Raw genomic sequence first — 23,731 nt, forward strand, 5'->3', positions numbered from 1 at the left:
TAGCGATTTCATCCAATATTCAGGGCAGTTTTAGTTTTCTCCCTCTCTTATGATATTCTGCATACACTGTGATTATATATGTTTGTACATTGAGGACAATGTACATCTAAAGTGTGGGGAGGTTATTTATATGACTATTAGAATATCCCTAAATTATTCTTATGCTTAAGTAATTTTCTCATACTTCCATTAGAATGAATTTTTGTCAATTTGGGATTTTTTTTGATGTGTTTTGGATTAATTTGTAGATATTTATGCATTGGTTGATTTAAACTTTAAGACATGACAGAATCAAGCATGATAAGTTTATTTTCAGAATTAAAAATTTTAGGTTGTTTCCCTGAATTAAGGTATTTTCTTGAAGTTTTAAATTTGTAAGTTTGACATCAAATTTTTTGTGAGATTTTGAGCCTTTAGAGCGTACATTTTTCTTGCTCATTTTATTATTGGTTATGAGTGTGTCAACCTGATTTGTTATTCTAGAACTTGCTTCGATTATGCATCTCGAGACCACATCTTTTATTTGATATACTGAGATGATGAAGGCACTTAGGTTTTAACCCACTTATCCCATAAAAAAGCTTACCTTTTTTATTAACCCTCAGTGAACCCCGTTGAACCTAACACACCATTTCTTAATTTACCCATTAATGTTAACCCATAACTCATTTTTTGTTTATTGAGAATTTTTCCCATTTTATTGACTCCCTTTTTGTCGAGATTTGATTTGCTTGGTTGCCTAACTATACTTTTTTGTTTAATTTGTTGAATTATTTCTTATTGTTAAAAAAGAAGAAGAACAAGAAGAAATCAAAAAAATATACATATATATTGATTATTATTTGTTCTATGATTGAGCTTGAATAGTTAATTTCATATTTTGAGAAGAAACTCGTTTTCTTATTCTTGAATAGTTCTTGATTTATGCACTTGTTTTTAATTCAACATTTGTTATTTTTCTAGTTTGGTAATTTATCAATTCGATCTCGATTATAACCAACTTTTTTGGCCTTTCTCCACACCCTTAACCTAAGCCTCATTACAACCTCTTAAAGACCTTTTGATTTGTGTATCATCTCATTTTATAGTGGTGGAGATTTGATTTTCATGCAAGCCTATGGTAATGACTTTATTGATTGACTATTGAGTGTTTATTCATGAACCTTAAACACTTTGAGTGATTTGAGTGAATCTTTAGTAAGGATGTTGATTCTTGTAGATTTTGAATTAAAGGTAACTACTTAATAAGGGGGGACACCTACGTTTTTGTATTTAAAAATGTTAGTTTGGATTGTTTGAGACTTTAGTGCTCTTTTGGTTGAATTGTCAATGCATGACTATTTGTGAATTATTTTGAGACATTATTGATGGGAATTACAAGTTAAGAAATACTAATTTTAATGTGAGTTGAGGATTTTTCTTGAGGATAACCAATTGCTTAAGTGTGAGGATATTTGATAAAATATAAAAGTAACATATTTTAATCCCATTCCTAATTCATTTTTGGATGATTAATTATAAAAATTAGTGAATTTGATGCTCCTAATCTTTTAAATTCATGTTTCTATACTTAGGAGAGAATTTAAGAGTGAAAGGAGCGAAAAATGAGCAAAAATCAGACAAATAGAGCTGTTTTCAGGATCCACACGGCCTGGGCATTTCCACACGGGCTGGGCACACGCCTATGTGCCAGCCCGTGTCGATATCACACCCTGCTTCCCAAATACGTGAAAAAACTCAATTTTTAGGCTTTCTAAGCATTCTAATGTCTATAAATACCAATTAGATGAAGATCTAAGGGGGCCATCAGAGAAGATCAAAGAAAAGACTCAAAGAACACCATCGGAGCCAACTTAGAAAGGGATCTCCTTCAAGATTGAAAATCTCCTTTTAACTTCTTTTGAAGTTTTCTTGAATTTCTTTCTGTCTTGTCGTTTTTCTGACTTTGAGATGTTTTCATTCGAGATTATGAACTAATCCCCTAGATACCTAGGGGAGATGAAACCTATGATGAATCCTATTATTTAATTTATGTTTTACACGATAAATACTTTATTATTGTTCTCAATTATGTATGCTTATTCCTTGTTTTAATATTTTCGGGATATTAATTCATGTTTAATGTGCTTAATTCAGTGGAGCAAAAGGCCCTGTTTAAGAGTAGATCTAGCATAATTGAGTGGAGTTACATGCAATCCTAGAAATAGGACGACATAAATCTACCGGATTAGAGTCAAATCTAATAGGGGAATCTATAGATCGAGTTAATGCGATGATAGTGTTTTTAATTAGAAAGAGATTTCAAGTAATCAACCTAGAGTTAGTTGTTCTTACTCTCGAAAGAGATATTAACATAATTTAGGGATTTCTACGGATCAAGTAACAAGTGAATAAACCGTTTAATTCAGATTCATGATAATAGGTGAAGTCTAGGTGGATTCATTCCTGGGTATTGTCTATCTCATTGGTTATCTTCAATTATTTTCCTATTTCATTCTTTGTTGCATTCTTTGTTTAATTAGTTTAGTAATTTTAGATTAAAAATAATCATCCCAATTTATCCACTTAATAATAGAAAAACAACAATTACTAGTACTTTTAGTCCTCGTGGATACGATATTCCTACTCACTATAGCTATACAATTGTTCGATAAGTGCGCTTGCCTTTGTTGTAATTATAGTTAGTTTAGTGACCAACATTAAGCTATCATTCTGAGGTTTTTTATGTCTATAAAAATCTAGAATGATATATAGTTTGTTCTTCCTTTCCCTGTATAGATTGCAACTTCTACGTCTAGAGAGCTGCAAATATTCTTTTGAATACTTCCCTGTATCATCCAATAATATCCAATCTATTTAATCTTTCTAGAATTAAAACAGATCTAATAACCTAACATACAATCATCTATGTCTAGAGTTTGCATGCATCTATTTAAAATAATCACAAATAGAATGAAACAATAATCTACTCAAAATCAAACCATGGGCATTAAAGATAATAAAAATTCACCCAAATAATTCCAACCCAATGAGATTTAGCTCATAGGTTGGACATTCAAATCCTAAAAAAAACCATTCAACTTCGTCATTTAAGTTTATGAATCACAAAGTTCAAATCAGAAAATAAAGGCAAAACTTCAAGAAGCTCTCGCTACTCCACCTTTCACTTTGATTTGATGCAAAATCTAGGGTAAAGTTCTCTTCCCCTTCCTTACGTCTGTGACTACTCTACTCTGAAGCTGCTACCTTCTCCTCTCTTTTTTCTCTGAGATTTTTCACGACAATCTGATGTAGAGAGAAAAAAATTGCTTTCCAATTCTTTTCTCTCTCCGGCTCCCCCTTCTTTACTTTTCTCTTTCCTCCTTTATAAGGTAGGCCCCTTCCTCTCAGCATGTACTTTTTGCTTCTTATTTTTCAGGGTGGTTTATCTGGTACAAGTATAGCTGGCTGAGAGTGATGTGGACTGAATGCTATGTCATCTTTCTGGAATTTCCATGGCGTTCTTATTGGAAATCTAACCAACATTTTGCCATGACAATATTTCACTTTCTTCATTTTCCTACTCTTTTTCTCTTCTCTTCTTCATCCTGCACCTGCTGCCAACCACAACCAACACCTTTCTTCCCCAATAATAAAAGTAACAAATAATAACATTTATAGCACAACCCAAGCTTTGTTATGCAATGTTTTAAAAATATCTAAAAATGCAAATAAATGTACTTAATTACAAATAATTAATTCAATCTAGAGGCTTGAAGTATAACTCTTTCAAGAGTTATCACACCCTCAAACTTGAATTAGTGCTTGTTCTCAAGCAAAAATATTTATGAGTATGCTTGAATGCATGAAATTGCCAAAACATATAGTTACCATTTGCACTGTTGGACCATATGAAGTATATTTTGATACCTCCATTCTCAGCAATCTTCTAAAAAAATTGGTTCGAGTTTTATAGGCGTGTTTAGCAAATGAAGTGCAGGAAACATTTCCTAAAAATAAAAGTTCCTAAATAATTATGCAATTCTGACTATAGCAGACCTCTCCTAATGTATTTAGGATATCTTTCCTTTAAACTCAGTTTCTCTATTCTCACTTATTCAGTCATTTCAAAATTTTAATTACAGATATTAGTTTTTCTAGGGAATTGATCTTGTCATATGGTTTCTTTACTTGAAAATCTCAATGGAGCATACACTAGATTACCAGGTAATATATCATACCACAATTTTAATGTATTTCACTCATGAAGCTAAGGCTTTTAACTAAATAAATGGATGGAGCGAACACTATCTCTTTAGGTAATCAGCCTATTACTATAGTGGAGTGTCCCTAAATTATTATTAATAAATATATATTATACTCACTCTTATTTGAACTCATTTTTTTGATCAATAATATGATAGAGCAAACAAAACATTACTGACCTACTCAACAGTTTCAAACATTGGAGTGTAAAACTATTGCAAGGGTATTCCTTATTATTCATAACCAAATATTAAATTTAGGTTCAAGAAATTCTAAATGCATTAAAAGAACCCTACTAAAAAATTAAATTGCATTGATACTTAAGTTATTCTACTTTTAGGAATAAATTTTCAAACAACTATCCTAAGCTAAACATGTTTAATCAACTGTCACAATTTTCTAAATTAATCGAAGAATTATTATCCTCGTCGAACATCACCGATAACAATATACTCAGCATAGTTTGGAAATTATTTGGAATTTGTATGTAATGGAAAAATGAATGACAAAATGCATGAATACTAAAGCATCTATCTACAACGTACTATATTTACAACAAAACACACCCCTAAACCTAATGGATGCATTGTCGTCAATGCATGAACTATGAAACATGTCAAAATGCAAAAACAACAGTTGACAATTATAAAAATGCAATGACAACCAAATATGAACACATTAAACATATATTATAGAATGAAAGAAGAGAACAAAAGCTTGGAAGGAGTTGGGGTTACTCTAATTGGGTTGGGTTGAACACCAGCATCATCTTGAACAGAATTTCCAGTAGCTCGCTTGTCGTGCTTTTGTTTTAGTTGGTTAATAGGCACCTCATCATCATCATCATCAGTATCTGACTTCGTGAGATCATCAATCAGTTGATGAATCGTAGGTTCTTGTTCGGTCATAGGTGCAATAGATTTTGGTGTAGTGGTGGTGTCAGCAGGTGTAGTAGCTTGAGCCACATCAGCTTCATCCTTATTAGATTCAACATGTACAAATTCGGTTGTAGTAGCTTGAGTCACACCAGCTTCATCCTTATTAGATTCAACATGTACAAATTCAGTTTTCTCCGCTTCTCCTTCTTGTTCCATGGTGTTCTTCTCCGTATTGGGTTCAACAAAAATTCTGCAGGAAAAATAGAGAGTGTAGGCATAGGCCAAGTAAAGTTCTTTTGAAGAGATTTCTTCATGGCCTTATGTCTTCATTAGACATACCCCCAAAATAGAGCAATTTCCTTTTGAGCTCGGCCAAAATCAATGGCTAACCTTAGTTGGTGTTTCTCCATAATTGGAAATTGCTGTTGCAACATATTAAGCACTTCAATCACTTTTTGCTCAAAGTTACTGTGAGATGTTGATGGAGCAACATCAGTATTCATAAGTGGCGACGATGTAGATGTAGAACCTAGATGCCTTGGCATTTCCTTCCCAAAAAATCTTTGGGCGAGTTGCTTTGTTATGGCTCCTTTGTTGGGGATTGTGTCTTCATTCGCTTGAATGGAACCTTCGCCCTCTGAAAAAGTGTCGTAATGAATGACGAAAAATTTATGGTACCGACATTGTTTTGAGAGCAGCGGTGAAGTTCTCTAAAGATAATGCTTCCAACATTGATTTTTTTGCTCGTCATAACCGAGTGCAATAATAATAGGCGTTCTTTTGAAATAGTTGAGTTGTGAGTAGAAGAGATGAGATGAGTTTTAAGGAAATGATACTTGACGCTACAGTAAGGCTTTAACGATACACGATCAATGGTATAGTAGTCATTTCAAGAAACTATCCACTTCGTCCCCTCGACACATAAATCTGTTAGAACTTGGTAGAGTCATTCAGTTGTCATAGTCTTGACAAATTAGGCGTGTTCATCAGGGCCATCAGATAACCCATATTACGTATTGATGGAGTCTTCATTGAACATAATCAAGACACCATGTACATATATAAAAGCATTAGCAGGAGAGGTGAGATGAGCATAAAATTCTTTCACTACTTTTGTGAGAACGTCATTGGGGTTGAGACAGAACATTTGCCATCCATGTTTCTCCACTACAGAAGAGATTACTTTAGAATAGCCCATAAAGGGGGCATCTTGAAAAAGGAAACCTTTTTTCAGACAAAATGGCCTCTTTGATATGTTCTGGGTATACTTTTCTACCACGGTTTTGCTAAATAATGTTCATGGAGGCACAAGAGAGACAATAGTGATTGGAAAATAAAAAAGGTGATACCTTTACAGTTTTATGGAGTAAAATGAGAGAAAGTTGAAGAGGATGAAATGAAAAAGAAGTTAGAAAAGAAGTGAATCGACTGGGGTAAAATGTGAGAGGAAAGATAGCAATGACCTGGGGGCTAAGATTAACCTGAGATTGTGCCCTAACACAAAAAAAATGAGTGGGAAAAGAAAAAATAGCAAAAAGAATTAGTAAAGTAAAATTAACTAATATATTAAATGGGCTGAATTCTACAAACTTAGGCCATAATGTGCCCGTAACAAAAGAAAATAATAGTTAAGTAAACTTATTGAAAAAACTAAACAAAGAAATTAATAGTAAAGTAAATGAATAAAAAAATAACAGGAAAAAAATATTAAGTAGTTTGAAAAGTGATGGAATTTTTATTACGAATTATAGGGGCTCCAAAGTAGTGCTTTAATCGTTGGCTATTGACTTTGAAAATGGAACCAGTCTTGCTATATTTAACTTCTACAGCTCCATGAGGATAGACATGCACTATCTCGAATTGGCCAGACCAATGAAATTTCAATTTGCTTGAAAACAATTTAAGCCTGGAATTCTTCCATCTCATTCAACTCCAATAGGCAGTTGGTACCAGCAGCACTCCAATCCATATTTAATTTCTTAATTGCTCAATATGTCTTATGTTCAAGTTCAATGGGCAAATGATAGGGTTTCCCATAAACAAGCTTGAAGAGCGACATCCTCAATGTTGTCTTGAATGTAGTACGATATGCCCATAAAGCTTCATCCAATCTGGATGACCAATCTTTGTGGTTGGGATTTACTACCTTCTCCAAAATTTGTTTAATCACTCTATTAGAGACTTCTGCCTGTCTATTTGTCTGGGGATACTATGCCGTGGCAATTCTATGTTTAACTCCATACCTGTTTAGAGTGTTAGCAACTAATTTGAAATCAAAGTGTGAACCTTCATCACTAATTAGAGCACGAGGGTACCAAACCTGGTAAAAGTATTCTTATGTAAAAATTTTAGTACTGATTTGGCATCATTTGTTGGCAAAGCAAAAGCCTCAACCCACTTGAAGACATAATCAACAGCTAAAAGTATGTATACATTGCCCCAAAAAGGTGGGAATGGACCAATAAAATCAATTCCCCAAATGTTAAATAGTTCCACTTCTAAAATAGTTTACAAGGGCATTTCATACGTCATTGATGGATTTCCAGTTCTTTGACAGCAATCGCAAGCTTGGCAAAATTCATGAGCATCTTTAAACATGGTTGGCCAATAAAAACTAGATTGGAGAACTTTTGCAGTAGTTCTCATGCCCCCAAAGTGCCCTCCATACGGTGCTGAAAGACAATGACATAAAATACCTTGAATCTAGTCATCTGGAACACACCTTAAAATTATCTGCTCTGCATAATGTTTAAATAAAAATGGTTCATCCCAATAATACTGCTTGGCATCATGAAGAAATTTTCTTCGTCTTTGATTGGTGAGGTCAGGTGGTAATAATCCACTAACCAAAAAATTTACAATAACAACATACCACGGTAATGCCATGGCAACTAATATTTGCTCATCTGGGAAATCATATTAAATGTGCTGAATATTACCGTCTTCAATTCCTGCTTCAATTCGAGACAAGTGATGAACCACTTGTTTTTCCGTGTCTTTCTTATCTCTAATTTCTAGATCAAATTCCTACAATAGTAGTATCCATCGAATTAATCTAGGCTTGGCATCTTTCTTGGTCACCAAGTATTTAATAGCAGAGTGGCCAGTATAAATCGTAACTTTGGTGCCCACTAAATAAGCTCTGAATTTGTAGAAGGCAAATACCACAGCTAACAGCTCTTTCTCAGTGGTGGTATAATTTAGCTGTGAATCAGTTAACGTACAAATTGCGTAGTACATACATCAAATACCTTGCCCTTTCTTTGCCCATGTACTGCCCTTACGACAAAATCACAAGCATCACACATAAGTTCGAAAGGTAAAGTCCAATATGGTGCTATTACTATTGGTGCAGTGACTAGCCGCTTTTTCAACTCCTCAAATGCTTGTAAGCACTGCTCATCAAAATTAAAAGATCTGTTGTGTTCTAACAATGTACATAGGGGTTTTGATATTTTCGAATAATTTTTAATGAATCGTCGATAGAATCCTGCATTGCCAAGAAAACTGCGAATACATTTAATTGTGGAGGGTAATGGTAATTTCTCAATAAATTCAATTTTTGCTTTGTCGATGACAATCCCTTGCTGTGAAATTTTATGTCCCAGGACAATCCCTTCACAGACCATGAAGTGGCACTTCTCCCAATTGAGAACAAGGTTAGTTTCTTCATACCAACAAAGAACTAACTACAGATTTTTTAAACAATATTCAAAAGTATCACCAAACACCAAGGAGTCATCCATAAAAAATTCTAAAAATTTCTCCACCATGTCCGAAAATATTGCCATCATGCAACACTGAAATGTTGTAGGTGCATTGCATAATCCAAACAGCATTCGTCAGAATGCAAAATTTCGATAAGGACATATGAATGCGATCTTCTCTTGATCAGTAAGAGCTATGGCAATCTGGTTATACCCCGAGTACCCATCTAGAAAATAATAGAAAGCTTTCCCATCTAATCTATCTAACATCTAGTCGATAAATGGTATAGGAAAATGGTATTTCCTTGTTGCTTTGTTGAGTTTTTGATAGTCTATACAAATCCTCTATCTTATGACAGTACGAGTAGGAATGAGTTTGCTGTTATCATTGCTTACCACGGTGACACCACCTTTTTTAGGTACACATTGAACAGGGATCACCCAAGAACTATCTAAAATTGGGTATTATATTCCAGCATCCAGCCATTTGATAATCTCCTTTTTGACAACTTTCTTCATAATGGATTCAATCTTTTATGCTGCTCAATAGATTTGCCATATCAATCCTCTATTAATATCTTATGCATGCAGATTACTGAATTGATTCCTTTGATATCCGTAGTCGTCCATCCCAATGCTTTCTTAGATTTCTTTAAAACTTTCAATAGTTGAGCGTCTTGATCTAATGTCAGTGCCACAAAAATTATTACTAGCAATGTGTTGTTATCTCCCAAGTAAGCATACTTCAGATGCGCAGGCAAAGCCTTCAATTCCAACATAGAAGGACCTTCTATGGATGGCCGAAGAGATTTAAAATAATGGTCCGATAAATTTAATGATTCAAAACTTCACTTTGATCCATTCTCAATTTGCTTATCTTCTATCAGTTCACCAAGCTTTTCAATCATTTCTGCTTTAATTAACTCGAATGAGTCTGCGTCATTATTACAATTATTGTGATAAAATTATGCAAATTCTTCTTGAACTATTGTGTCAACAATCTCAATAGCGTGACATTCTTCATCTGTATCTACACACTTTATAGCATCGAAAACATTAAAAGTTATCTACTGATCATTAACTCTCATAGTTAATTCACCTTTTTGTACATCAATTAATGTTCTACCGATTGCTAGAAAAGGTCTCCCAAGTATGATTGGTACCTCTTTATGAACCTCACCTTCTAGAATAATAAAATCTACTGGAAAAATAAATTTGTCAACTCTTACCAACACGTCTTCTATTTTACCTACTAGATGTGCATATGAATAATCAACTAATTGCAAAGTGACAACTGTAGGTCTCGCCTTCCCTATTCCCAGCTTCCTGTAAATAGACATAGGCATTAGATTTATACTCGCACCTAAGTCGCATAATACTTTGCCTACATAATGGTTTCCAATAGAGTAAGGTATCGTAAAACTCCCTGGATCATTCAGTTTTGGTGGCAATTTGTTTTTCAACATTGCAGTGCATCCTTTAGTGAGAGTAATAGTTTTGAACTCCCCTAACCTTCTCTTCCTTGATAAGATATCTTTCATGAATTTCACATAGTTGGGAATTTGTTCTAATGCTTCCACCAACGGTATATTGATGTGTAATTGCTTCAGAACTTCCAAGAATTTCTTGAATTGAAAATCTTACTTAGATTTTTGGAAACATTGAGGGAAAAGTGGCGGTGGCCTTCCTTCCACTTGTTGAGGTTGTTGTGTCGTGGCTTTTTTGTTGGCATTATAATATGAATCTGCTTCAACATTTTTTTGGTTACTCTTTTCCTTTGTAGCCTGCTCCACTACTGGTTCTGAATTCTTCTTATTTGTGAAATCTGAGCCACGTTCTACAATAATGGTGTCATTAACAACTCCTGATAACTGCGTACCACTTTTAAGCTTAATGGCTTGGCACTATTCCTTTCCTTGAGATCGTGAATTTTTATATCACTGTGTAGTGCTCCTTGCGGTCTTGAGCTTAATGCTTTGACAATTTACCCTACTTGAATATTTAAAGCTCTTAAAGATGCAACTTAACTTTGAATGAGAACATCATTCTTGGCCATGTATTCCTTCAATAGATCTTCCATCGATGAAGAACTCGAAGCTAAATTTTGGTGAACATTTTGCTGTGGCATGAGTTGATTGTATCCAGGTGGTGCACTCGCAACATTCTATCGAATAGCGTAGCTGGAATTTCCCACCCCTGGATTACTCCAACTGAAGTTGGGCTGTTGCTTCCACCTCATATTATATGTGTTGGAAATATGGGTTGTTGTTGCGATTAAAATTTCTCATATAATAAACTGAGGTTGGATTCAATGGGCATTCATAAAAAATATGATCTTCTCTGCAGTAAACACATGCTAACTCGACTGCTTTTATTTCCTGCACTGCAGCTTATCTTTTCAATGCTTTAATCATATTCGTTAAAGATGATACCTGAGCTGTTAGGGAAGTAATCACATCAATTTCTATTGCTCCAGAAACTCTTCTTCCAGTCCCTACTCTTGTAGTGGGGTATTGATAATCGTTGCTTGCTATCCTCTCCAGAATTTCATATGCATCATTATATGATTTAGTGAACACAGTCTCATTGGCAGATGTGTCAACCACCATCCTTGTATGCGCATTCAATCCATTGTAAAACATTTCCGTTTGCATCTAATATTGAAAACCATGCATCGAGCATTTTCTAATTAACTCCTTGAATTACTTCCATGCTTCATATAATGTTTCATCCTTAGATTTTCGAAAAGACGTAATATTGTTCCTCAGTTTGACATTCATGTTTGGTGGATTATATCTCAGTAAACCTTTGACAAAGTTCATTCCAAGATGAAACCATACCTGATGGCAATGCATTTAACCATGCTCTGGCACGATCTCGTAATTAATAAGGGAATAACTTCAATTCCAGGGCATCTTTAGGAACACCCTACTGCTTGAATGAATCGCAGACTTCTAAAAAGAGTCTTAAGTGCAACTGTGGATCCTTAGTAGGCAATCCACAAAACTTCCCTAAATTTTGTAACATTTGAAACATCACTGGCTTTAACTCGAAATGTTGAGCTTGAATATGCGACCTGATAATTCCTGGATTCAGATCATCTAAGATTGGCACTACATGTTCTCTGATGGGTCTGTCTCAACATCCCTTCCTTCCTGAAGTAATGGCTCTTCTCTAACCTGATCATTTCTAATTCATTCCATTTCTCACAATTCTTCTTCTTTTTCTCAATGTTCTCTCAATTTATGGATCAAAAGAATACTCTTCAATTGCTGAAATATCTCTACTCATGCACCAACAAAAAAAAATCCAAAAAAAATCAAAACAACTAATTAAGATAAAAAAAATCGAAATAAAAAAATATAATAACATACCAAATTTTCACAAATTTTTTCGATTCCCAGCAAAGGTGCCAAAAACTTGTCACATGTAAATATGTAATGCGAATGTACAAGTATACACATCGAGTCAAGTAATAAAGTGATGAGTGAGTATCGTCTCCACAACGATTAGAATTGATTAAAATAATTGGTTATGCTATTAGTATGAAATTGACTAATTAAATTGTGCAAAAAAACTGATGACAAATTGATAAAGAAATTTAATTAATGACTTAATAAAATCAATTATGAATGAATATATGCTAGGACAATTTAAATAATATGGCAATTCTCAAAGAATAAGTGGGGAAATTTTCTATTGTTTAATGATAAAGGTTGGAATTACTCGGGCTTTATTTTTATATAAGAATAATGCCATGAAAAAATCTTGACCATTCTACTGCTCAGGGACTCACTACTACAGTCTGCTTCTTTCGAGAGCCAGACTTTAAGTTATCATTCTGAGTTTTTATGTACCTACAGAACTCTAGAATGATATACAGTTTGTTCTTCATTTCTTTATGCAGATTGCAACTTTTACGTCTAGAGTGCTGCAAATATTCTTTCGAATACTTGCCTATATCATTCGATAATAATCCAGTCTATTTAATCTTTCCAGAATTAAATCAGATCTAATAACATAACATATAGTCATTTATGTCTAAAGTTTGTATGCATGCATTTAAAATAATTACAAATCGATTGAAACAATAATCTACTCAAAATCAAACCATGGACATTAAAGATAATAAAAATTCACCCAAATTATTCCAACCCAATGTGATTTAGCTCATGGGTTGGACATTCAAATCCAAAACAAAACCATTCAACTTCATCATTTAAGTTTATGGATCATAAAGTTCAAATCAAAAAATAAAGGCAAAACTGCAGGAAGCTTTCGCTACTCCAGGTTTCACTTTAATAATGAGATTTGATGCAAAATCCAGGGCAGAGTTCTCTTTCCCTTCCTTGCATTTGTGACTACTCTACTCTTTAAGCTGCTACCCTCTCCTCTCTTTGTTCTTTGAGATTTTTCATGAGAATCTGATGTAGGGAGAAAAAAAAAGCTTTCCAATTCTTCTCTCTCTCTAGATCCCCCATTCTTTTCTTTTCTCTTTTCTCTTTCCTCCTTTATAGGGTAGGTCCCTCCCTCTCAACACACACCTTTTACTTCTTCTTTTTCAGGGTGGTTTATCTGGTACAAGTACAGCTGGCTGAGAGTGACGTGGACTGAGTGCTACATCATCTTCCTAGAATTTCCATGGCGTTCTTATTGGAAATCTAACCAACATTTTACCATGACAATATTTCACTTCCTTCATTTTCCTAATCTTTTTTCTTTTCTCTTTTTATCCTGCACTTGATGCCAACCACAACCAACACATTTCTTCCCCAATAATAAAAGTAACAAATAATAACATTTATAGCACAATCCAAGCTTTTTTATGCAATGTTTTAGAAATATCTAAAAATGCAAATATATTTACTTAATTACAAATAATTAATTCAATCTAGAAGCTTGAAGTATAACTTTTTTCAAAAGTTATTACTCTCCTTAATTACATACCTTTACAAAAGCTACTCAATTAGTGCTCGTTCACTGACCTTGTCATAAATGTGTTAACCTCATAGGATATCATTAATCTATTTTGGATAAATCCATTCTCTTAATATGATCCTATTTTATCTCATGATAACGATTACATCTTTCTTCATGAAAAGCCAATTACTATCAAATAGTAATCAAGTAATTTATCACAAAAGCAAATGACCAATGGCCACATTTACTTTTCATCTATCATGTAATTGTTGGAAAAAAAATTGGTTTAAAAATGGTTTTCTGACATAGCAAAAAATTAAGAAATTGAAAATCGAGTCAGTTTGTGATATTTATAGCAATAAAATTTTCCCAAAAAGTATTTTTTTTCTTTATGCAAGATGAATCCTATACGTTACCAGCTTTCAACTGAACGACCTTATTTGCTATTCTTGTACCATAAATCCTTTCGAATGTGGGCTCGAACAATCACGAATCAAACATAGAGCTAGAAATAATTTTCTTACTTTCAGTAGGAAAGTAAATCTCTCTATTGAAACCGATAGTAGGAAAGTAAATCTCTCTATTGAAACCGATAGAATTTGTATTCCCCAAAAATTAAATCTATACTTGAAAAATAAATTCTAAATATTTTTGTGAAGAATAAAAATATCTCAAAGTTATGTACGACTTGTATTTTTAGCCCTATTAGTGCCATCTATTAATAGAGAGAGATAGAAGAATAGTGGTTGAATTAGTGAAATACAAATTATACTTATATGATAGAAAAACAAGTCCCCTGCTTCTACTAGGAAAGAGGGGTGGCTAACCATAGTTTTTATACTAGGGTTGCCACCCTAGTTAAAGAATTCAAGGGTTTTGTTAAGTTTTCTTTAAGTTCTCGTTAAAAAGGGGCAATGTATGTCGAATTTTTGAAACCATGAATTTGAGCTATTTTGTGTGGTTTGAAGGTTGAGAATTATTCTTACATGAGATTAGATGATTGGAATCATTTTTAAGAAAAGGGGACATTTAGGAATTGAGATTTTTGCATTTTGGCTATGCTAGTCAAAAAATTATGTAACAGCCCGCTTTTTAGTGGTGTGAGAAATAGTGGTTTCGGGGCCACAAATCCAACGAGCGAGTTCGTAAATATTATTATTTCATATTTGTGAGTCAAAAATAGTATTTTAATAAATTTTTATAATGATAATTTATGTTATTTGAACCAATAATTAGGTTCAAGTGGCAAATGCTTCAAGTCAAGTGGTTTTAGAAAAAGAGGTTTTGGGACCTCGTTTCTATAAATCGAGCTCATAAATATTTTATTAAATATTTACAAAATGTTATTAGGGTTGTATTAAAATATGGTTAATAAATTTTAATGTTTAGATGGTTAATTAGGTGAAAATGACTAAATCGTAAACGATGTAAAAATTGAATTCTATTAGATGAAGGTGTTAAATAGTTAAATTTATAAAGTCATAAGGTTTTTTGTGGCAAATATACCAAAATAAATTTGTATAAGCGGTTGGTGCATTATTTTTAACTAATTATATGTTATGATTAATAAAATAATGTTAAGTTAAAACAAATATAATAAAACAAAAGCCAACATTTTAATTTCTTTTATGTTCTTCTTCTTCCCTATAACTGAAACCTCCATGGAAAGATAGGGAGCATTCGCTCAAGCATAGTTCCATTGCATGTAAAGGTTTTTCATTCTGTTTTTAGTGATTTTTATATTTTTGTTATTGTATTAGTTTAATCTAGCTAGTTTAGGGTCAATTTGTAAAGTTTTTAAAAGTTTAGGAACTTACCATGATAGATTTAGCATGTGTTTTAAATTTTGATGGTGGATTATTAAATTTGGTTGCTAAATAAATAAGTTTTGTTAAGTAACATTTGATAATTTTAATGTTTAAGGATTAAATTGTAGAAATAGTAAAATTCAAGGTAAGTATTGTAAAATGATGATAAAAATGGGTTGATTATGAACCCTATAAAAATCGGCTACCATGAATTTTAACTAAAAATGGTAAATTTGCAAGTTTCGGGTTTAGGGACTAAATTGCATAAAAGATAAACTTTGAGGGAAATTTTGTAAATTTTCATTATTAAGGGTTATAAGCTAAATTAATTATTTTAAATTTTGGAATGAGATTAATTGAATAAAAATATTTATCTCGATCAAGAAATGACTCAAACGGACACTAATCGCGGGAAAACCAAAATAGCGGATTAGTCGTTGGATCACGTTACGGTATTTGTTTTGGTACATGTAAATTTGTATAGAGTTAAATTATTTTTATATGATATTTTAAATGAGTTACTATGTATAATTATGTGAATTATAATCTTGATTTGATAATTGATATTATGGATATTGTTGAAAGGTTAGTTGATTTAAAGTTGTAATTTATAAATGTGAAATTCATGATGGTATACAGAAAAGTTATAATGCGATTGAAATAAAGAATTTCAGATGTAAAAATCCTATTTGAAGCTTGTGAATACTTAGGATACGAATGACATGTCATTAGGGTTATACAATTTCGGGTGCTGGTCTTAAATGTCCTACTGATGGCTGAGGTCCTGCATTTGTTGCAGATACTCCACAACTCGTGTGAGCAGAATCGTGTAGCTAACTTTTGGTACCACAACTTGTGTGAGCAGACCTATTTCACAGCTCGTATGAGCACCAATGGAAAGGAAATGTTACAATTACATTAAAACGCCTAAGTCAGCCTAACTCGCAACAATTGAGGATTCAACAAAACTCCTCTAAGGCACCCACGAAGAATAGCAGAAGAACGAAGTAAGAACGAACTTGAAAGATGAACAAAAGCCACAGAAAAGCAAGAACACTTGAGAGAAAAGTTTGAGTGAATGCTCTCAAAATTCTATTAATAACTGAATGAATTACAATAAGGAGGAGAAGCCTCTATTTATAGCCGAGCCTCCCCAAAATCAACGGTATAGATCAAAGTACATCAATGGCTAAGATTAAAAGCTATCTAGATATCAAATATATAAGATTAGAAAATCGTATCTTCTAAAGATTTCATTTAATGTCGAGGATCACATATCTTTGAAGATCACCTTCTATATTTCCCAAGCTTCGGAGATGGGCTTTCAATCTCTCCAAGAAACAGACCAGTCCGATTGGGCCAAATGACCTCTTTCGAATATGATGGATCGTACAAGTTTGTCATAGCGATCATGGCTGCAGGCTCCCATGCGCAACCCATGACATTCTCCCCCACTTGTTCTAGCGACGCCCTTGTCGCGTCCTCCTCATTGAACTGGTCTATCTTTCCTTGAAACTGCCACAATGCCTCAGCAGGTTCCCAACTTGCTTCGCTGTCGGGAAGTCCCTTCCATCGAACTAGGTATTCATGTCGCGGCCGATGGTACTTTTGTTTAATCACCCGATCTTCCTCAATGTTTTCAACTTCACGGTCGTAAGAGACCTTTACCCCCATTGGTGCTCGTTCGGACTTGCCTCGATTCGGATCCTCTTGATCCCCATAGAATGGCTTAAGCATGCTTACATGAAACATTGGGTGGAATTTTAGCTTTGCTGGCAACTCAAACTTGTAGGCCACCTTGCCTACTCCCTTCACAACTCTAAACGACCCCTCATACCTTCGCACAAATCCCTTATGCAAACCCGTATATTACAAAATCAAGTGTAGTTTGGGAAGGACTGAGTCACCCATCTGAAATTGCACATATCTTCGATTCTAATCGGCCCACTTCTTGTTGCGTTTGCTTGCCTTATGTAAAAAAGATCTAGCCAAGTCATTCTTCTCTTCCCAATCCTTTACAAATCGATAAGCTGCCGAATTTGGTTATGTATAACGGGTCGTAACAGCGTTGGGTGTGAGTGGCTGTTGGCCCGTCACTATCTTGAACGGACTTTGATTCATGGCCCCACTTCGCTACAAGTTGTATGAAAATTGGGTCACATCCAACAACTTTGGTCAATCTCTTTGTGTGGCACTCACATAGTCTTGAAGATATGGTTCCAACAATGCATTCACTCTTTCGGTTTGCCCATCGGTTTGCGGATGCATGCTGGTTGAAAAGTTTGAGTCTAAGCCCATTGACTTGAACAACTTCGTCCAGAACAGGCCCGTGAATCGCCCATCTTGATCACTGATAATAGACAGTGGCACTCTCCAATATTTCACCACGTGTCTAAGGAATACGGGCTGCTTCCTCAGTAGGGCACTCCTAGGTAGCTGGAATAAGTGTCGCATACTTTGAAAACTTGTCCACCACAACAAGCATATTTGTAAATCCATCAGACTTAGGCAAACCAATAATAAAATCCATGGATTCACTATCCCATGGTCTTTTCGGAATGGGCAAGGGTTGTAGCAAACCTACCGGAGTCTTTAACTCAACCTTGTCTTGTTGGCATACTAGACAAGTTTTCACATAGGTCTCTACATCATCACCCATGTGAGGCCAATAGTAACGATCCTCCAAGAGGACCAAGGTACGGTGTATTCCTGGATGGCCCGCCCATCTCGAGTCATGACATTCATTCATGACTTCCGCAATTTCCCATAATGAGGCACATAGAGGCGATGCCCATGAGTGTATAGTAATTCCCCACCAAGCCAAAATATCCTCGTTTTCCTCTCCTTGGCAAGCTCAATCAAGCTTTTGGCTATGGGATCATGGGACAATCCCTCTCGAATGCACTCCAATAAGGAACCATCAGGTTGGTTGATTGTCACAAATTCCATCTTTCGGTTAAGGGCATCCGCCACAATGTAGGCACTCCCTAGCTTATATGCCATTTTAAAATCAAACTCATAATAAGACACATAGAGGCGGTGCCCATGAGTGTATAGCAATTCCCCATCAAGCCAAAATCTCTTCGTTTTCTCCTCCTTGGCAAGCTCAATCAAGCTTTTGGCTGTGGGATCATGGGACAATCCCTCTCAAATGCGCTCTAATAAGGAACCATCAGCTTGGTTGATTGCTGCAAATTCCATCTTTTGGCTATGTGCATCCGCCACAATGTTGGCATTCCTTGGCTTATACTCCATTGTGAAATCAAACTCAGCTAGGAAAACCTGCCAACGAGCCTATTTGGGAGACAACTCTTTCTGGGTTAGAAAATAACTATTGGAAACGTTATCGGTAAGGACCACGAACTTGGAACCCATTAAATAATGCCTCCATGTGCTCAAGCAATGAACCACAGCGATAATCTCTTTTTCTTGGACCGTGTATCTCCGTTCTGTCTCATTAAGCTTTCGACACTCAAAAGCAAATGGATGCCCATCTTGCATCAATACTCCCCCAATGACATAATCTGATGCATCCGTGCGTAACTCATAAGGCTTCGAATAATCCAACAATGCAAGTACGGGCTCTCTCGTCATCACTTGCTTCAATTGATTAAAGGCCCTCTCACATTGTGGATTCCAATCCCATACCTTACCATTTTTTAACATGTCCGTCAAGGGTGCGGTAATTCTAGAGTAGCCTTCAATAAAGCGTCGATAGTAATTTACCAACCCAAGGAAAGATCTCAACTCTGTCACCTTGGTTGGAGGCTTTCACTCCACAATGACCTGAATCTTGCTCTTATCCATCCGGATCTTGCCACCTCCCACAATATGACCTAGAAATGGCACCTCTCATTGAGCAAATAAGCATTTTTCCTCTTTGAAAAATAACTCATTTTCCCTCAAATTTTGGAACACTTTCCTCAAATGTTCCACATGTTCCTCGAGCGACTTATTGTACAACACAATATCATCAAGGTAAACAACCATGAAACGATCAAGGAAAGGTTGAAGTACCTTATTCATCAGGGTGCAGAATGTAGCTGGGGCATTCGTGAGTTCGAAGGGCATCACCAGGAACTCATACGAACCATACTACGTCACACAGGCTGTCTTTGGCTCGTCCCCCTCGGCTATTCGAACTTGATGGTACCCCGACCTCAAGTCCAACTTGGTAAACTATCTCGCACTACCAAGCTGATTAAACAAGTTTGAAATAAGGAGAATAGGGTACCTGTTTTTCACGGTTATCTTGTTTAGAGCCCAATAATCGATGCACATTTTCAAAGACCCATTATGTTTCTTTTAAAAAAACATCGGCGCACCATACGAAGATTTAGATGGCCTAATGAATCCCGCATCTAAAAGATCTTTCAACTATTTTCGCAGTTCTTCTAATTTCGACGGAGACATACGATATGGGGCCCTAGCTGGCAGCACCATGTTCGACACTAATTCGATCCTGTGGTCCACCTCTATCTTGGGTGGCAAATTATTAGGCAACTTTGCGGGTATCACATCCCGAAAAGACTACAATATTTGGCCCACTTCCTTAGGGATCTTACCAACAGGCTTAACGATTTCCTCCATCTTCAAGGTGGCTAAGTAGGAGACTTCATCTCTACGTACTCCCTTAGCAAATTGGATTGCGGATAATGTTTTTCCCTCCATGCTCCCCTCTCTTGTCATTCTCACCATAAATTGATGGTTTGAATCTGAAATCACCATGTAATTACCAGAAGGAACAATAGACATATTAACCCTATAACACCCTAAACCCGGCCTAAACATTAGGTCCGAATCTGGTGATGTCACATTGTAACACCCCTTACCCGTATTCTATGCTGGAATAGGGTACGAGGTATTACCAGAATAAATACACTTATAAACATATTAAACCGAGTTATAAAATTTCATCCAAATTAAAAAATTTTAAATTATTATCTTCGAGTCGCTAATTAAGGTTTACGAGACCCAATACATACTCATTCATATGCTCAATATATCCATTAAATCAATCCAATATTGAAGAATCCACTTTAAGTCAGAATCAATATTAATCACAATCATAAATCTTTTCATGTTCTTTTCATATATCACTAACTGAACTTCGAATGTCAATTTACGAATATGTAATTCACTAACACATTCTGGTATACACAATGTTTAATTGATGAAATCATTTAATTGAGCTAAATTTCATATTCACTCCAAATTTTCTTCTATATCCATAAATACTTTCACTTACCATTTACCTAACCAATTTCTCGAACCAAGCTATCACACAACAATAATACATCACCTGTGGTTCATGAATTCAATGTTCGAATCTTATCACCATCAAATCTATGTCATTCGAATACTTAAATTTTATTCAAGCATATATTATTACGTTTCATATACCAAGCATATGTCAAAATTACGAATACGCAATCAATTCATTTGTCATTTATTTGACTAGCAAATTAATCTCAAAATTCATAACATTCCATTACTTAAGATATGCCATAAAACACTCCTTTAACATAAACTAGCACCAAGGCCAAATTTTCATTATGCTATTTATTCCCCTTTTTTCGAATCACATAGCAAAATGTTACAAATATGTATATATTTGAATACTATAATTATGCATCAACTTACCAACATGAGTTAATTCATGAGCCGCTCATGACATCATTCATGCCAAATATACCACACACATATGCTATGAAACTTTATTTTCTCACATGACCTTATCATGACCAGTAATGCACCAATAGCATCACTTCTATTTCAACTTTTATCAATTATAATCGATCATATAACCAATTATACACAAATAATTTATATATATATTTAAATTTCCTCCTCCTCCTCTCCATTCCACATCCTTAATTTTCTTAACACTCTTAGAAATAACATTTTTTAAAGTTTCATTATTCACCCTTAAGTATATTCAAAGCTGTCTATCTGAGTCAGTATCACTTAATTATTTTTATCTAGAGCTAAAGAACTCCAAATTATGCACCATTAATTTTCCCTGAAACTAGACTCACATATCTTCTTATCATAAAATTTTAAGAATTTTTTTCTTGGCCAATTAGTACAGTTTATTCTTTAAAGTCACCCCTGTTTCACTTCTTAACATCTCTAACCTCTCTTCACTAAAAATGAATTATCTTATTGTACAAAATTTGGATAATATTTCTGTTTATTTCATTTGAAAATAGACTCATTAAGGATTCTAAGAATATAAATTGTAACTCATAATTATTTTTTTACAATTTTTAATTATTTTCCAAAGTTAGAACAGGGGATTCCGAAATCAATCCGACCTTGCCTCACTAAAATTAAAATATCTCAAAATATATAAATCTTTTGCTTTCTCTATTTCTTTTATGTAAAAATAGACTCAATAAGATTTCATTTCATATCTCAATCACTCTCTAATTCAATTTATACTATTTTTGGTGATTTTTCAAAGTCACACCACATTTACTGTCTAAACCATTTTAATTCAAGTTTTCACTCTTTCATGAATTTCTCTTACTTCATTTAATTTTTTCGATAGTTCAATCAAATAACGAGTACATTGTTCATAAATTTTCCCACTATATATGCACTTATAAATCACATAGTCATTTCTTCATATAATGTATTTTCACTTAATAAATTTCCCGTTGAACTTATCGGAATAAAAACAGATTTCTCGGTGGCCTGCACATAGTCCGTACCACCTTTGTGTAATAACAGATTCTCGATGGCCTGCACATAGTCCGTGCCACCCTTGTATCTTAACAGGTTATTGGTGACCTGCACACAGTCCGTGCCACCCTTGTATCATAATAGATATCGGTGACCTGCACACAGTCCGTGCCACCCTTGTATCATAATAGATATCGGTGACCTGCACACAGTCCGTGCCACCCTTGTGTCATAACAGAATATCAGTGCGCATAGTAGCCTGCACTTAGTTCGTGTCACATATGCGACCTATCAGTCTGGTACACGTAGTGGCCTACACTTAGTTTGTACCACACGTGACCCAATTATAATCATTCATATATTTTCCATTCCGAGTTTCAAACGGGAAATTCTTACTTTTCAATATTTTACCAATTCTTCTCTAACCAATCTTAATTCATAATTTGCATCATATATTTGTTCCACGTATAGTACATATCTTAAATAAAATAATAAAACACTTAAGCATAAATAAAACAATATATTATCTACATACAAACTTACTTTGGTGCAATAATATAGAAATTTAACAATTTAGTCTTCAATCTTTTCTTTTCTCTGATCAGGGTTGATTTCACTTCTTTCTTAATTTATAATAACATATTTAGCTTATATAAAATTCATATAATTCAATTCAGTCCAAAAATCACATTTTAGAAAAATTACATTTTTGCCCCTAAAGTTTCACAAAATTATGATTTTGCCCCTAGTCCCGAAAATTAAACTTTATTACTTTTTCATATGTTTTATGACATTTTGAACATTATTCCCTCATATGGAAACATCAAATTCTCACTCTAACACTTATGAACATTAGGGATTTTTACCGATTATGTCGATTTACTCGTTTCACTTAAAATCGACTAGCAAAAGTTATTTAACATAATTTCAAGCTTCATATTCTACCATAAAACATCAAAATAAACACATTTCACCTATGGGTATTTTTCTAACTTTGAACCCCAGGTTAAATTATTGCTAGAATAAGCTAAATCAAGTTACCGGGACTCCAAAAATGTAAAGAACATTAAAAATGGGGCTTGGAATCACTTACCGTGGAGATTGGAAGCTTGAAAACCCTAGATATGGCTTCCCCCTTGCTAATTTCGTTCACCATGGAGAAGATGATCAAATTTTTGGCTATTTTAGCCTTTTTAATTCTTTTTAATTACTAAATGACCAAAATGTTCACAATTTAAAAATTTCCTATTTCCCTCATATCTTGTCTATTTTTGTCCAACAAGTTAACCAATGGTCTAATTAACATTTAAGGACCTCCAATTTAAAATTTATAACAATTGGACACTTCTAACATGTAGAACTCAACTTTTTCACTTTTTACAATTTAGTCCTTTTAGCTAAATTGAGTGTCCAAACGTCGAAATTTTTGAACGTAATTTTCACTAAATCATTCTGTGAAATTGTAGACCATAAAAATATAATAAAA

General features: G+C 34.3%; 1 non-coding gene across 1 annotated transcript; it reads left to right on the plus strand.

Moving 5' to 3' along the window:
• Nucleotides 1–11,494: 11,494 nt before the first annotated feature.
• LOC121220459 (small nucleolar RNA R71) lies at nt 11,495–11,601 on the plus strand. The gene has a single exon (XR_005917661.1). It is a non-coding gene; the product is annotated as a small nucleolar RNA R71 (small nucleolar RNA).
• Nucleotides 11,602–23,731: the final 12,130 nt, after the last annotated feature.

The sequence above is a fragment of the Gossypium hirsutum genome, chromosome D08, assembly GCF_007990345.1.
Source record: "Gossypium hirsutum isolate 1008001.06 chromosome D08, Gossypium_hirsutum_v2.1, whole genome shotgun sequence".
Lineage (NCBI taxonomy): Eukaryota > Viridiplantae > Streptophyta > Magnoliopsida > Malvales > Malvaceae > Gossypium > Gossypium hirsutum.